This window comes from Eubalaena glacialis, chromosome 6 (genome assembly GCF_028564815.1).
Source record: "Eubalaena glacialis isolate mEubGla1 chromosome 6, mEubGla1.1.hap2.+ XY, whole genome shotgun sequence".
Lineage (NCBI taxonomy): Eukaryota > Metazoa > Chordata > Mammalia > Artiodactyla > Balaenidae > Eubalaena > Eubalaena glacialis.
In genome coordinates this window covers 107,324,900-107,340,588 of record NC_083721.1, presented here as the reverse complement: position 1 = coordinate 107,340,588, position 15,689 = coordinate 107,324,900, and the positions used below count along the sequence as shown (strand labels likewise).

At 38.5% G+C, this 15,689-nt stretch overlaps 1 pseudogene; it reads left to right on the top strand.

Moving 5' to 3' along the window:
- Positions 1-5,271: 5,271 nt before the first annotated feature.
- On the top strand, positions 5,272-6,805 carry LOC133093580 (SERPINE1 mRNA-binding protein 1-like; annotated as a pseudogene).
- Positions 6,806-15,689: the final 8,884 nt, after the last annotated feature.

Below are 15,689 nucleotides of genomic sequence, written 5' to 3'. Positions count from 1 at the left end.
ATCAGTCTAGATGTTAATAGCATTCCTTAGCCTCACAATAAATTTGCGGTCATCCTGCCAACTTGGGCTCACCCCGAGAAGCTAGTGAGCAGCTGTCATCTAGTAAATGAACCACACGTTTAGCAGGAAAGGCTCTGCGTCCTCTCATTCCTCCCAGCCTGTCTAGTTAGTCAATACTTGTATATCAACAGAGAGCTGAAGAAAAAGAAGGGAAGATAAATTAAAGTTGTTGAGTAAGATGGAACCTTCAGATTCATGGAGGCCTTAGAGGGAAAAGCAAAGTCTAATCGACATTTCTTATCCTCTTGGCTTGGCTCAGGTGATGAATGAAAGTGAATTGATGGAAACAGATGACAATGACTGGTGCTCACAGATTGATGAACTCCTGCCATGCTTGTCCGCTCACTTTCCTGAAAAATGAGGAGTTGGCTTCACTTTTTCCTTTGTTTTCCTCTTGCTGTCAAATAATTTTAAAAAATCATTTAAAAAAATGGATTAGAGTTATCACTTGTCCTGCCATGTTGGTCAAGACAGTAAGTTTAAATCCAAAAATAGTTTTAAGATTTAAGTAATCCATTTAGAAGTAATGCTAAAAAGGTTAAAATTTACCAGGAAAGACATACAAACATTAAACTTTTACCCTTTTAGGATATCAACTGGGTGGATATTTATCCTTTTAGGTCTCACTTTATCTACACAGTTTCTGTCTTGAAACCATCCTGGAGCCTTGCAGGCCTGACCTGATGTATTTACTGTGGTGAAGCTTCTGTAAATCTCGTCTGCTGATGGGCACAGCCAGCAATGGCCTAGGTGAGTTATTATGTATGTGAGAGTGAAAATGAACTGCTCACTTGAAGGGCACAAATGTTGGGAGTTACCCGAGGGCATTTTGAAAATGGCAAGTGTCTGTAACTGTGATTTCAAAAAGGACATCTCATTTAATTAAAGGCAATAGGCATCACATTAAAGTTGTAAATCATGTGCATGGAATTTCATTTAGAATTCTGGCTGAAATTTCATTTAGGGTATTTACCTGGACATTTGAATCTGGGTGGTGTGAGAGATGCCTCTAGAGTCTATTTTTAAAGGCAGTAAGCCATCCTCTTCCATTTTAGTAACTCCTAAACTTTCCTGACAGAACTTCTCCCCAGCCTTCCCTCTGCTGTTGATTTCTGCTTCTGATGGTTGGGGGCCAGGTGCTGTCAATGTTAGGGTGAAGGCAGACATGTAGTCAACTAAGGGCCATCATTGGTGGTGGTGGGTACGAAGCCTAGGGGTAAAGAAAGAGGTATTGCTGTTTCTGTTTTTCTTTTTTTCCTTTTCCCTTCCATGTTCTTTCCTTTCTTCTTTCTTTTTTTCTGTCCTCTGCCACTTCAAAAACAACATTTATCAAATAGAGTGAGGGAGACCTGATTTGTAATTCACATAGATTCATGATGGTTTTGTGGGCCTTGGGAAGCTGAGATTCATAGATTGCACTAAGGTCTTTTACTAAAAAGGGTAGGCAATTGCTGGGGTGGGGGAGTGGTGTCATTGCAGGTTCTGCCCTTATTTAGAATCCTGGCATCTTAGAATCTCACATGCCTGGGCTCACACTTGCCATTTGGATTCAGTAATTTTGAGTGGGTGAGCCCAGAAATCTGACTTTTAAGCAGACATTCCAGGTGATTATTTTTTAATAGAATGTTTATTTATTAAAATTTTTATTATCATAGAAAAATTCAAGTAGCCACAAAAATAAGTTGAGTAATGAACTTCCATGCATCCATCACCCACTTCCATCAATTATCAATATTTTTCATTTCATTTATGTACCCATTAAAAATTTTTCCCCTATATATTTTAAAACCAATCCAGACAGCAGGTTATTTCATGAGTAAATATTTAACTATTCATCTCCAACAACTGTTTTTGTTTGTACCTACGACTATGGCATGTCATACCCAACAAAATTAGTAATTCTATAATATTAATTAATACTCAATCCATTTTCAAATTTTTCTATGTCAAAAATGCCTTTCTGTGGTTGGCTTGTTTAAATCTATTCAAACTAGGGTTTTACATTGCAGTTGGATGGTCTTTGTCATAAATCTGTTTATTCTGTGTGACTCCCTAGTTTTTTAAGACATTGATTTGTTAGAGACCTTCTCCAAATTTAATATGCATGTGAATCACCTGTGGATCTTGTTTAAATGTTGATGCTGACTCAGCAGATCTGAGTTAGGTCTGAGATTCTACATTTCTAACCGTCTTTCAGGTGATGCTGAAGCTGCTGAGGGCTAGGGAGACAGGGGGCCATACTTTGAGTAGCAAGGCTATAAGAATATCCCACGTGCTGGATTTGGCTGAGTCCACCCCTTGGTGTTGTAGAATTTGTTCTAACCCCTGTGTTGTCTGTAAATGGGAGTTAGATTTTAGATATAGAGGCTTGATTTAGATTCAGTTTCAATTTTTAAAAATTTGGCAAGAATTTTTTAGTACTTGAAGTCATCTACTTCTTATTGTATCATATATTTTATCATATAAAGAGACATGCAATGTTCTATTATTCCATTTTTAGTGATGCCAAGGTTGATTAATGGGTTAAATCAGAAGTGATTCTGATTCAGAAATTCCATGAATGAGAAAATGAGAAACTGCCTTGAAATAAGATTTTGGTTAAAAATGGTGGCAATATCTTCTGTTTATTATGTGCTTATTATGTGTCAGGCACTATTTTAAGTATTTAAATATATTAAATTACTTCATTCTAACAATAACCCTAGGAGGTAGGTACTATTATTAGTTCCCCATTTAAAATAGGGAAACTGAGTCTTGGAGGAGATGTTAACTAACTTGCCCAAGATCACACAGCTAGTAGCTGGCAAAGCAGGATTCAAACCTAAGCAGTTGGGTGCTATTTGCTGCCTATCAATTAAAATACGAAAGTCTTGGGGATGAGGGTAACTATTGTTTATACCACCTGACCTGACTAGTTGGCCCATTTATATTCTGCAATCTGGTATCAATTTATACACATTCATATAAACAGATTCCCCTTGTCTTTTCCAGAGTAGGTTTTGATAAGGGGGGAGGAGAAAGATGGCAGTGAAGTTGGAAGTGGAAGAATAAATAGGAAAGAATTAAGCAAGAGGGTAGGAGAAGCAGAGAGGAAAGGGGGACACTCAGTGCTGGGAAGGATAGGATATAGGTCACGTCTACCTAATTCAAATCCGTTGATAGCTCAGACCATGCCCTGACCTGCTGTGTAAATTAACCAACTGCAAAGTTAGAGGGAACACAGTCCACACAAGACCACTCTTACTTCTGGAATTAACTGTGAGTTTGGAGGGAGTTCCCAAACCACCCTCATGTTTGATAACTTTCTAAAGGGACTCACAGAACCGACTGAAACCATACTTGCATTTATGGTTTATTACAGGGAAGGTTACAGATTAAAATCAGCCAAGGGAAAAGATGCACAGGGAGGGCAGAGTCCAGGAAAAGAACCCAACATGGAACTTGAGTCATCCTCTCCCCATGGAGTCAGGATAGCATTATTCTTCTGGCATCCACGTGTGATAATACACATGGAGTAGGGAAGCTCACATGAGTCTCGACATTCAGAGTTTTCAGGGGCTTCCATCATGCAGGTGTGATTGATTGCTCACAGGGTTGGTCTCAGTCTCTGATCTTCAGCCCTTCTGGAATTTGACTAGCACCACTGATATCAAAGCCTCAATCCTAAAGCGTAGTGTTAATACCTAATGTGGCCAGCCTCCACCCTGTGGCTATCTGGTGTGGCCAGCACTTACTCAAAATCACATTGTTGGGCTATCCTATGTGATCCAAGGCCAAGGCAAACAAAGATACTCCTATGAGACATGACATTCTAAGGGCTTAGAGATTATATCCCAGGATCCAAGGGCAAAGGGCAGACCTCTTTTTGGGCAAGGTTAAATTTTTTACTATACACCTATCATTATAGCAGGAGAGGAGGCCATAACCTGCTCTCCAGGGGTACCACTTGGGGTTCCTCAGGAGCCAGTTCATCCTCCTTAGGGAGTGAAAGACCATTCTTGGGCTTGTTCCAGAGTTAGCCTAACACATGTGGGTGGGGAGAAGATGAGCCGTGTGAGAGGAAGGATTTTCCTTCTTTGTGTCCCCATTCTGTTAGCACATTAGGCAAGTGGTGTGTGTAAACATTGGGTGAACATTGCATATTCTATATTTAATAAGTTAATTTTTCTCAGAGGGCCTGAGATACTAAGCCAAAGAAAACCAATGCCATAGTTGATCTTAGCAAAAGTGATGAAAAGAAATGATTAGGCTTGAGTTGAGGGATTATAAAATTAATGGACATTGTGGAATCTTAGTTTCCTACTGAACCCTCAGAAAAGTGGTGATGTTGATTTTACAACTGGAATTAAAAAGAACTCAAGGTCACTTAACTCTTCCTCTTGCCTACTAGAACTTCACTTAATCATCTCAGGCAGACAGCAACCTCTCCTAATTACAGAAACTCTCAGGGGAATCTGTTAGATGGGGTTTTTTGTCACCCTATCAGAGATAACTGCAAAAATGTGCATTAACCATAGGCCATTGAGCAGATACCCCACTGCCTGCTAGGGTAGTAGCATTTCGGCACCCAGATGGAAAGTTTTATCCTAAGCATCTGCCTTTGACCAGCGGAGGGAGCTTTGATGATGGATGCTTACCAGCAGAAACCTTGTTTTACTTATCTGCATTCTCAATGCCCAGCCCAGGGCCTGGCAATCAGTAGGCATCGCCTGAGAGCCTTCAAAAGGAACCCTGAACATAATGGTTCCTATGTAAAGACCTGCTGTGTCCAGGTTAACCTTAATTTGGAAAACTCTTTTTAAAAACGTATTTTATTAATTACTTAAGTAATCCAGACTATGCAGAAAAAAAACAAATGGACAAAGTTAAAACAAAACAGGAAGCCTGTCATGGCATAAAATGTTGGGAAATAGTTTTAATTTGTTCTCAAGGTGCTGAAGTATCACTGAAATAATAGCCAATTGAGGGGCTGATGGGAAGAAAAAGAGGAGAGAATGAAAAAATTAATAACATAATGAACATAATAGAATTATTAATAAAACTTATTAGCTTAATTAGATTAAAATAACAATTATTATTATTTATTTATTTTTAGTTCTAAGAAACCTATTAAGTGATAGGCATTTTAGCCTTCTTGGTGCTTTTATTAAAAAAAATTTTTTTTGGCCTGGTGCCGGAAGAGAAGACGGGCCCTCTCTCTCGGCCTGGCCATCTTGTGGGAAGAGCTGAAGCAGGCGCTCTTGGCTCAGCGCGGCCCGCTGCAATCCGTGGAGGAACGCGCCGCCGAGCCACCATCATGCCTGGGCACTTACAGGAAGGCTTCGGCTGCGTGGTCACCAACTGATTCGACCAGTTATTTGACGACGAATCGGACCCCTTCGAGGTGTTGAAGGCAGCAGAGAACAAGAAAAAAGAAGCCGGCGGGGGCGGCGTTGGGGGCCCTGGAGCCAAGAGCGCAGCTTAGGCCGCAGCCCAGACAAACTCCAACGCAGCGGGCAAACAGCTGCGTAGAAGTCCCAGAAAGACCGCAAGAACCCGCTGCCCCCCAACGTCGGCGTGGTTGACAAGAAGGAGGAGACGCAGCCGCCCGTGGCGCTTAAGAAAGAAGGAATAAGACGCGTTGGAAGAAGACCTGATCAGCAACTTCAGGGTGAAGGGAAGATAATTGATAGGAGACCAGAAAGGCGACCACCTCGTGAAAAACGATTTGAAAAGCCACTTGAAGAAAAGGGTGAAGGAGGAGAATTTTCAGTTGATAGACCGATTATTGACCGGCCTATCCGAGGCCGTGGTGGTCTTGGAAGAGGTCGAGGAGGTCGTGGACGAGGAATGGGCTGGGGAGATGGCTTTGATTCTCGTGGCAAACGTGAATTTGATAGGCATAGTGGAAGTGATAGATCTTCTTTTTCACATTACAGTGGCCTGAAGCATGAGGACAAGCGTGGAGGTAGCGGATCTCACAACTGGGGAACTGTCAAAGATGAATTAACAGAGTCCCCCAAATACATTCAGAAACCAATATCTTATAATTGCAGTGACTTGGAGCAATCAAATGTGACTGAGGAAACACCTGAAGGTGAAGAACATCCAGTTGTGAACACTGAAAATAAGGAGAATGAAGTTGAAGAAGTAAAGGAGGAAGGCCCAAAAGAAATGACTTTGGATGAATAGAAGGCTATTCAAAATAAGGACCGGGCAAAAGTAGAATTTAATATCCGAAAACCAAATGAAGGTGCTGATGGGCAGTGGAAGAAGGGATTTGTTCTTCATAAGTCAAAGAGTGAAGAGGCTCATGCTGAAGACTCGGTTATGGATCACCATTTCCGGAAGCCAGCAAATGATATAACATCTCAGCTGGAGATCAATTTTGGAGACCTTGGCCGCCCAGGACGTGGTGGCAGGGGAGGACGAGGCGGCCGTGGGCGTGGTGGACGTCCAAACCGTGGCATCAGGACTGACAAGTCAAGTGCTTCTGCTTCTGATGTGGATGACCCAGAGGCATTCCCAGCTCTGGCTTAACTGGATGCCATAAGACAACCCTGGTTCCTTGTGGACCCTCCTCTTTGAGGCTTGCATGCTTAAGGATCCCAAACGACTAAGAAATTTAAAAAAAAAAAAAAAAAAAAAAGACTGTCATTCATACCATTCACACCTAAAGACTGAATTTTATCTGTTTTGAAAATGAACTTCTCCTGCTACACAGAAGTAACAATATGGTAGTCAGTTTTGTATTTAGGAAATGTATTGGTAGTGGGTATGTTTTCATAATTTTCAGAGATTATGCATTCTTCATGAATACTTTTGTATTGCTGCTTGCAAATATGCATTTCCAAACTTGAAATATAGGTGTGAACAGTGTGTACCAGTTTAAAGCTTTCACTTCATTTGTGTTTTTTAATTAAGGATTTAGATGTTCCCCCTATTACAAACTGGTTTTAAATATTGGACATAATAGCAGTTTTAATACCTGCTTTGCATTTTCACACATGGTCAACTGGGACATGTAAACTTTGATTGTCAAATTTTATGCTGTGTGGAATACTAACTACTTTATGTATTTTAACTTAGTTTTAATATTTTCATTTCTGGGGATAAGGTCTTTTTTCACTTCTCATGATAGCTGTTATATATGCTAAATCTTTATATACAGAAATATCAGTACTTGAACAAATTCAAAGCACATTGGTTTATTAACCCTTGCTCCTGCATGGTTCATTAGGTTCAATTTATAATTGATTCACAATTTCAATTACATTTACTTTTAAAATATGTCACTTTCCCATTTTAAAAACCAATCTAGACACCTTACTGGTGAAAGTTGTTTAAGCTACTTATTGTTGATAGACACATACTGTCAAGTGAAGTAGTTTTATGGGTGTTGGGTTTTTCCTCCTCCAATAGGGTGGGTGGAACAAGTTAATTTGGCTAATGCATAATATTTAAACTGCTCTGTAAAGTAAGTGGCCGCTCAGTATGATTTGTATGTGTGAAAGGTCCCAAATCAAAATTGTACGTCCATAATCAACCCTTCAACCCTTGTTCTAAAGAAACCAAAGGGCACTGGTTAGTATGGTAAGGGGGGGGGGTATGTTAATTTTTGGAATTTGGAAAGCAGACAGCTTTACTTTATAAGGTTGGAACAGCAGCACCATCCATGAAATACAAACCAAAAATTTTACTGTTTCTGAATTTCCTATATTGCTATTCATTTTGGTCTTAAGTTGATAGATTCCACAGAAGGTGATAAGTATCTTTTACCTCTTCCTCCGTTAGAAAATTAGGTTAATAATGGATTTCTTGATCGAGAGCATCACCACTGACTAAAATGTACATGGAGAGAATAATCAATAAACAGGCTTTCTAGGAAAAAATAAATAAATTAATAAAAATAAAAACAAATTTTTATTGAAATATTTCACATGTAAATGAAATCATACAGTATTTTTCTTTCTTTGTCTGATTTATTTCACTTAGCATAGTACCCTCTAGATCCATCCATGCTGTTGCAAATGGCAAGATTTTTTTTATGGCTTAGTAGTATTCAATTCAATCTTTTTATGGCTTAATATTCATCTTCTTTATCCATTTGTCTCTCTATGGACACTTAAGTTGCTTCCATATCTTGGCTATTGGAAATAATGCTGCAGTGGACATTGGAGTGCATATAACTTTTTGAATTAGTGTTTTTTGTTTTCTTTGGGTAAATACCCAGGAGTGGAATTGCAGGATCCTATGGTAGTTCTATGTTTATTTTTTATTTATTTTTTAATTTTTTATTTTTTGCTCTCTGAAATTTTATTCTTACATAACCGTAATTACTTACTAATGGATATATGTGCCTGTTGGGCACTGCACAACTTTTTTAAAAAAATTTTATTGGGATATAATTGATTTACAATGTCATGTTAGTTTCAGGTGTACAGCAAAGTGAATCTGTTATACAAATACATTCATCCACTCTTTTTTAGATTCTTTTCCCATATAGGCCATTACAGAGTATTGAGTAGAGTTATCTGTGCTATACAGTAGGTCCTTATTAGTTATCTACTTTATATGTAGTAGTGTGCATGTGTCAATCCCAATCTTCCAACTTATCCCTCCCCCCTTACCCCCCAGTAACCATAAGTTTATTTTCTACATCTGTAGATTCCATATATAAGCGGTATATGATATTTGTCTTTCTCTGTCTGACTTACTTCACTCAGTACGAGAATCTCTAGGTCCATCCATGTTGCTGCAAATGACATTATCTTGTTCTTTTTTATGGCTGAGTAATGTTTCATTGTATATATGTACCACATCTTCTTTATCCATTCCTCTGTTGATGGACATTTAGGTTGCTTCCATGTCCTGGCTATTGTGAATAGTACTGCAATGAACATTGGGATGCATGTATCTTTTCAACTTATGGTTTTCTTTGGATATATGTCCAGCAGTGGGATTGCTGGATCATATGGTAGCTCTATTTTTAATTTTTGAGGAATCTCCATACTGTTTCCACAGTGGCTGCACTGGTTTACATTCCCACCAACAGTGCACAAGGTTCCCTTTTCTCCACGTCCTCGCCAATGCTTGTTATTTGTTGTCCTTTTGATAACCATTCTAAAATATGTGAGGTGATACTTCATTGTTGTTTTGATTTGTATCGCTGGTGGTTATTGTTGTTGAGATTCTTTTCATGTATCTGTTGGCCATCTATATGTCTTCTTTGAAAAAATGTCTATTCATATCCCCTCCCAATTTTTTAATTGGATTGTTTGTTTTTTTGATGTTGAGCTGTGTGAGTTCCCTATATATTTTGGATATTAGCCTCTTATTAGATATATTGTTTAGAAATATCTTCTCCAATTCAGTAGGCTTCCTTTTCATTTTGTGGACAGTTTCCTTTGCTGTGCAAAAGCTTTTTAGTTTGTTATAGTCCCACTTGTTTATTAAAAAATTTTAAAACAGTTTTATTGACATATGATGCACATACCATACAGTCCACCCATTTAAAGCATTAAATTCACTGTTTTTTGATATTTACAGTTAAGTGCAACTGTCACTGCAATCAGTTTTAGAATATTTTCATCACCTCAAACAGAAATTCTGTACCCTTTAATTATCATTCCCTTGTCTTCCCCTGCTTTCTCCAGCTCTAAGCAATCACTCATCTCTTTTCTGTCTCTGTAGATTTCCCTGTTTTGGACATTTCATATGATTGGAAGCATATAACATGTGGTCTTCTGTATCTGACTTCTTTCACTTAGCATGAAGTCTTCAACATTTATTTGTGCTGTAGCAGGTATCAATACTGTATTTGTATGGCTGCATAGTATTCCACTATAACACATTTTGTTTTCTATTTATCATCAGTTGATGGATATTTGGGTTGTTTCCATTTTGTGGATATTATGAATAACATTGCAGAAAACATTCTTGTACAAGTTTTTGTGCGGACAGATGATTTCATTTCTCTTGGGTATATACCTGGGAGTGGAATTGCTGGGTCTTATGGTAACTCTATGTTTAATTGTTTGAGGAACAGCCAGACTATTTTCCAGAATGGCTGCACTATTTTACATTTCCACCAGTAGTGTATGAGGATTCTGATTTGTCCACATCCTTGCCAAAACTTATTTTCCATTAAAAAATTTTTTTTTCTTATTATAGCCATCCAAGTGGATGTGAAGTGGTCTCTTATTGTGGTTTTGATTTTCATTTTCTTCATAACTAATGAGGTTGGGCATCTTTTCATGTGCTTATTGGCCATTTGTATATCTTCCTTGTAGAAATGTCTATTTTTTTATTTTTAATATTTGATTCTCCTTAAGCTTCACCTGAAAAATAAGGTTGTAATGCCTAGTTGTTAATAGAACTAAGTGAACTGGTACATATAACCATTTAGTTTGTGTCCAGCTCTTAATTAATGATTCTAATTATTGTCATCACTCACAACTCTGAACCTCTGTTTCTTCATCGCTGTTGTCCTGAAAAATCTGTGATATTTTTCCTGCTATACCACAATTATAATATAAAAGTAATCACTGGCATTTTACATTAAATCATATTCTGTGCTAAGTCCTAATGAATAGATTTATTTGATTCCTGCAAGCTGCAGTCTTGATATCTGATATTGACCCTCCCCAGCTTGAAGAGTTAATGAGAGTGAAATCGAGGACATCCTGGAATTCATTTGGAGGCACAGTGTGTAAACCTCAGATTCTACATGTTACAAGGATGGTATTAAAGGCCTGTAACTGGAATGTCACACCAAGAAACCTCAAGAATTAAGTATAACAAGAGTTAAGTAAAACTGTAGTCATAGTTACAGATGGAAGAACAATGCCTAGCACAGCTAACTTTTGTAATAATAAGAATAATCACTTGCATAGCACTTACTTTGTGCCAAGGCCTGTTATAAGCTATATATAATACACTTATTTAATCTTTACACAAAATGTGGAGTAAATGAAATGAACAAATACTTAATTACTGCTTCCCCTGGGCCAGGCCCTGTGCTAGATGCCAAAAGGACAAAGCTTCTACTGTACACTGCAGTCCTTGAAAGAGGGAAGTGACATGGCTCAAATAATCCTATCAATGAATGTAGATTACACTGAGATGGGAGCCATGGAGGAATGGACATGGTGCCGTGCAAATGCATGCTGGAGGGGGATTACTCTTCTGGGGAAGTAATAACTGAGCTGAGAGATGAAAGGAGTTCATTGGTTGGGGTAGAGGAGTGAGATACCAGAGGGAAGAGCATGAGCCAATGTCCTGTGGCTGGAGGAAGCAAGGTGAAGCTGAGAAACTGAAAGGTCAGGGTGGCTGGAGTACAGAGAGCAAGGGGAGAATGCCATGAAGTGAGCAAGAGCCCTGTGAGCCTCAAGAAAGATTTTGGTCTTTATTCTGACAGCAATAGGAAATGATTAAAAGATTGTTATTAGGGGGATAACATGACTGGATTTCTGGTACTGTGGCTGCAGTGTGGGAAAAAGGGAAGGGGGCTGAAGAGGACTGGGAAGACCAGCCTAGACAAAGACTTAAGTGAGCAAGTTGGACAGGCCCATCTTAATAAGGTGGATGACTCTGCTGGCATGATTCACCTTTGTAAGGCTTAGGTATTCATCTTCCCAGTCATGCTGTGGGCTGTCTTCCAGGTGCCAGCCAGCATCTGACCGGAAAAATTAATTTTCCGGACACATATGCATATGCCCCAGAGACAGAGCATGGAAATACTGAGCTCATCCAGGATTCTATTCTGTTATAAATCTTACAATGCCTGAGATATAGCTCCTCTCTTGGTGCCTTTTTAGCCCTAGGCATCCTGCAGGACCTAACTTTGAGTCCATCTTTTCCTTGATTTCTTTTCCCAACTCTCTGCCCCCTTTGATCTCTCCTTCTCTGAACTCCTATTGGATTTTGTAATCTATTTCTAGTTTGGGTTTTGCAAGGTCAGGGCTTAGAGTCTTTATTGCAGTTGGACCTCCTGCTGTCCCCAGGTGAATATACCTTTTTATGACCTCATGTTTCCAACAGCTGGGTTCTCCACAGGGAAAGTTAACTGCGAGGGATAGCAGCATCTATTTCCACTAAATGATACCCAAGAACAATAAACATTAGAATTACTTTTATTAGAATCACCGAACATAGCTTCTAGCTTATATGAATAATCATTGAGTTTAGATAGATAATTACCACTACCATTGAGATAGAGGCTTCCCCCCGCCACCCCCACTTTTGGTCTGTTCTCAATGCTGTAATGTGAATACCTAGAAAAGTGCCTGGCACATAGTAGTTGCTCAACAAATGTTAGCTGAATGAATGAATGAGTGAATGAATAGCTGAATGAGTAAATGGAGAACTTTCTACATGTCAAGTACTGTTCTAGGTGCTTAACTTGGATAATTTCCCTTAACCCTTATAGCAACCCTAGGAGCGGAGTTTATTATTATCCCTTTAAGTAGTGCTGTCCAACAGAAATATAACATGAGTCACATATGGGATTTCAAGTTTTATGGTATAGCTACATTTTAAAAAGTTTTAAAAGGGTAAAATTAATTTTATAGTCTATTTAAGTTATCTAAAACATTTAACATGTAGTCAGTATAAAATACTGATGAGATATTTTGCAATTTTTTGTGCTAAGTTTTTGAAACCCAGTGTGTATCTCATAATTACAGTGCATCTCTGCTCAGAGTGACCACAGTTCTAGTGCTCAGCAGCCACATGTGGCTCCTGGCTACTGTACTGGCAAGCAGAGCTCTAGAACTTAGGATGGTTATTTCACCCAAAGTCCAAAGTTAGCAAGTGGCAGAACTGGACTTCAAATCTAGGCCACTTGGCTCTACACTGTCGTCTTAATCACATGCATGATGCTTTCTAATGAGCTACCTTTAAGGGCAGACTTAAGAAACACTTAGATATAAGGCAACTTATTAATCCTTAATCATTATCAGGTTTCAGTCAATATAACCCGGTAATTCTCTGAGGCATGAACATAAGGTATTCTTCCGGTTTCTGGTGAAACTTTTCTCTCGTTGGCCTCCTCTGGGGCTTGCTGCCTGATCTAGGACTTGAGGCCACCTTTCTGTAAAAGCCCTTCCAAGAGGATACCTCAGGTCTGATTTCTCTCTGTGATAGCTACAATGGTACTAACGGTCTGTTCACTTTGCTTAGACCATTGGGAGAAAAGGAAAGCATTTTTCCCCCCCCCTCAGGGTCCTTTATTACAGAACAAGTGATTTACCTTGAGAAAGCAAATAACATTCCAACCTGTGAATTCAGAGTTAATGAAAGCAGTCTCTGTCTTTGGAAACAGTAGTTTGCAAATCTGTTCCAAGGAGTTCTCCCAAAGAGGGGGCAAGGGCCAGGCTGCTGTCAAGATGCCAAGCCACAGCCCCCAGCCCTCACCCTGATACAAAGGATCATGAGAGATTACTACAAGCAACTACATGCCAATAAAATGGACAACCTGGAAGAAATGGACAAATTCTTAGAAAAGGACAACCTTCCAAGACTGAACCAGGAAAAAATAGAAAATATAAACAGACCAATCACAAGCACTGAAATTGAAATTGTGATTAAAAATCTTCCAAAAACAACAACAACAACAACAACAACAACAAAATCTTCCAACAAACAAAAACCCAGGACCAGATGGCTTCACAGGTGAATTCTATCAAACATTTAGAGAAGAGCTAACACCAATCTTTCTCAAACTCTTCCAAAATATAGCAGGGGGAGGAACACTCCCAAACTTGTTCTACGAGGCCACCATCGCCCTGATACCAAAACCAGACAAAGATGTCACAAAAAAAGAAAACTACAGGCCAATATCACTGATGAACATAGATGCAAAAATCCTCAACAAACTACTAGCGAACAGAATCTAGCAGCACATTAAAAGGATCATACACCATGATCAAGTGGGGTTTATCCCACGGATGCAAGGATTCTGCAATATATGCAAATCAATCAATGTGATACGCCATATTAACAAACTGAAGTATAAAAACCATATGATCATCTCAATAGATGCAGAAAATGCTTTTGACAAAATTCAACACCCATTTATGATAAAAACTCTCCAGAAAATGGGCATAGAGGGAACCTACCTCAACATAATAAAGGCCATGTATGGCAAACCCACAGCCAACATCATTCTCAATGGTGAAAAACTGAAACCGTTTCCTCTAAGATCAAGAACAAGACAAGGGTGCCTACTCTCACCACTATTATTCAACATAGTTTTGGAAGTTTTAGCCACGGCAATCAGAGAAGAAAAAGAAATAAAAGGAATCCAAATCGGAAAAGAAGAAGTAAAACTGTCACTGTTTGCAGATGACATGATACTATACATAGATAATCCTAAAAATGCTACCAGAAAACTACTAAAGCTAATCAATGAATTTGATAAAGTAGCAGGATACAAAATCAATGCACAGAAATCTCTTGCAATCCTATACATTAACAATGAAAAATAAGAAAGAGAAATCAAGGAAACACTCCCATTTACCATTGCAACAAAAAGAATAAAATACCTAGGAATAAACCTACCTAAGGAAGCAAAATACCTGTATGCAGAAAACTATGACACTGATGAAAGAAATCAAAGACAATACAAACAGATGGAAAGATATACCATGTTCTTGGATTGGAAGAATCAACATTGTGAAAATGACTATACTACCCAAAACAATCTATAGATTCAATGCAATCCCTAACAAATTACCAAAGGCATTTTTCACAGAACTAGAACTAAAAATTTCACAATTTGTATGGAAACACAAAAGACCCCAAATAGCCAAAGCAATCTTGAGAAAGAAAAATGGAGCTGGAGGAATCAGGCTCCCTGACTATGCTACAAAGCTACAGTAATCAAGACAGTATGGTACTGGCACAAAAACAGAAATATAGATCAATAGAACAGGATAGAAAGACCAGAGATAAACCCACACACATATGGTCATTTTATTTTTGACAAAGGGGGCAAGAATATACAATGGAGAAAAGACAACTTCTTCAATAAGTGGAGCTGGGAAAACTGGACAGCTACATGGAAAAGAATGAAATTAGAACACTTCTTAACATCATACACAAAAATAAACTCAAAATGGATTAAAGACCTAAATGTAAGGCCAGACGCTATAAAACTCTTAGAGGAAAACATAGGCAGTACACTCTTTGACATAAATCACAGCAAGATCTTTTTTGACCCACCTCCTAGAGTAAAGGAAATAAAATCAAAAATAAAGAAATGGGGCCTAATGAAACTTAAAATCTTTTGCACAGCAAAGGAAACTATAAACAAAATGAAAAGACAACCCTCAGAATGGGAGAAAATATTTGCAAACAAAAAAACTGACAAAGGATTAATCTCCAAAATATACAAGAAGCTCATGCAGCTCAATATCAAAAAAACAAAGAACCCAATGCAAAAATGGGCAGAAGACCTAAATAGACATTTCTTCAAAGAAGTCATACAGATTGTCAAGAAACACATGAAAAGATGCTCAATATTACTAATCATTAGTGAAATGCAAATCAAAACCCCAATGAGGTATCACCTCACCCTGGTCAGAATGGCCATCATCAAAAAGTCTACAAACAATAAATTCTGGAGAGGGTGTGAAGAAAAGGGAACC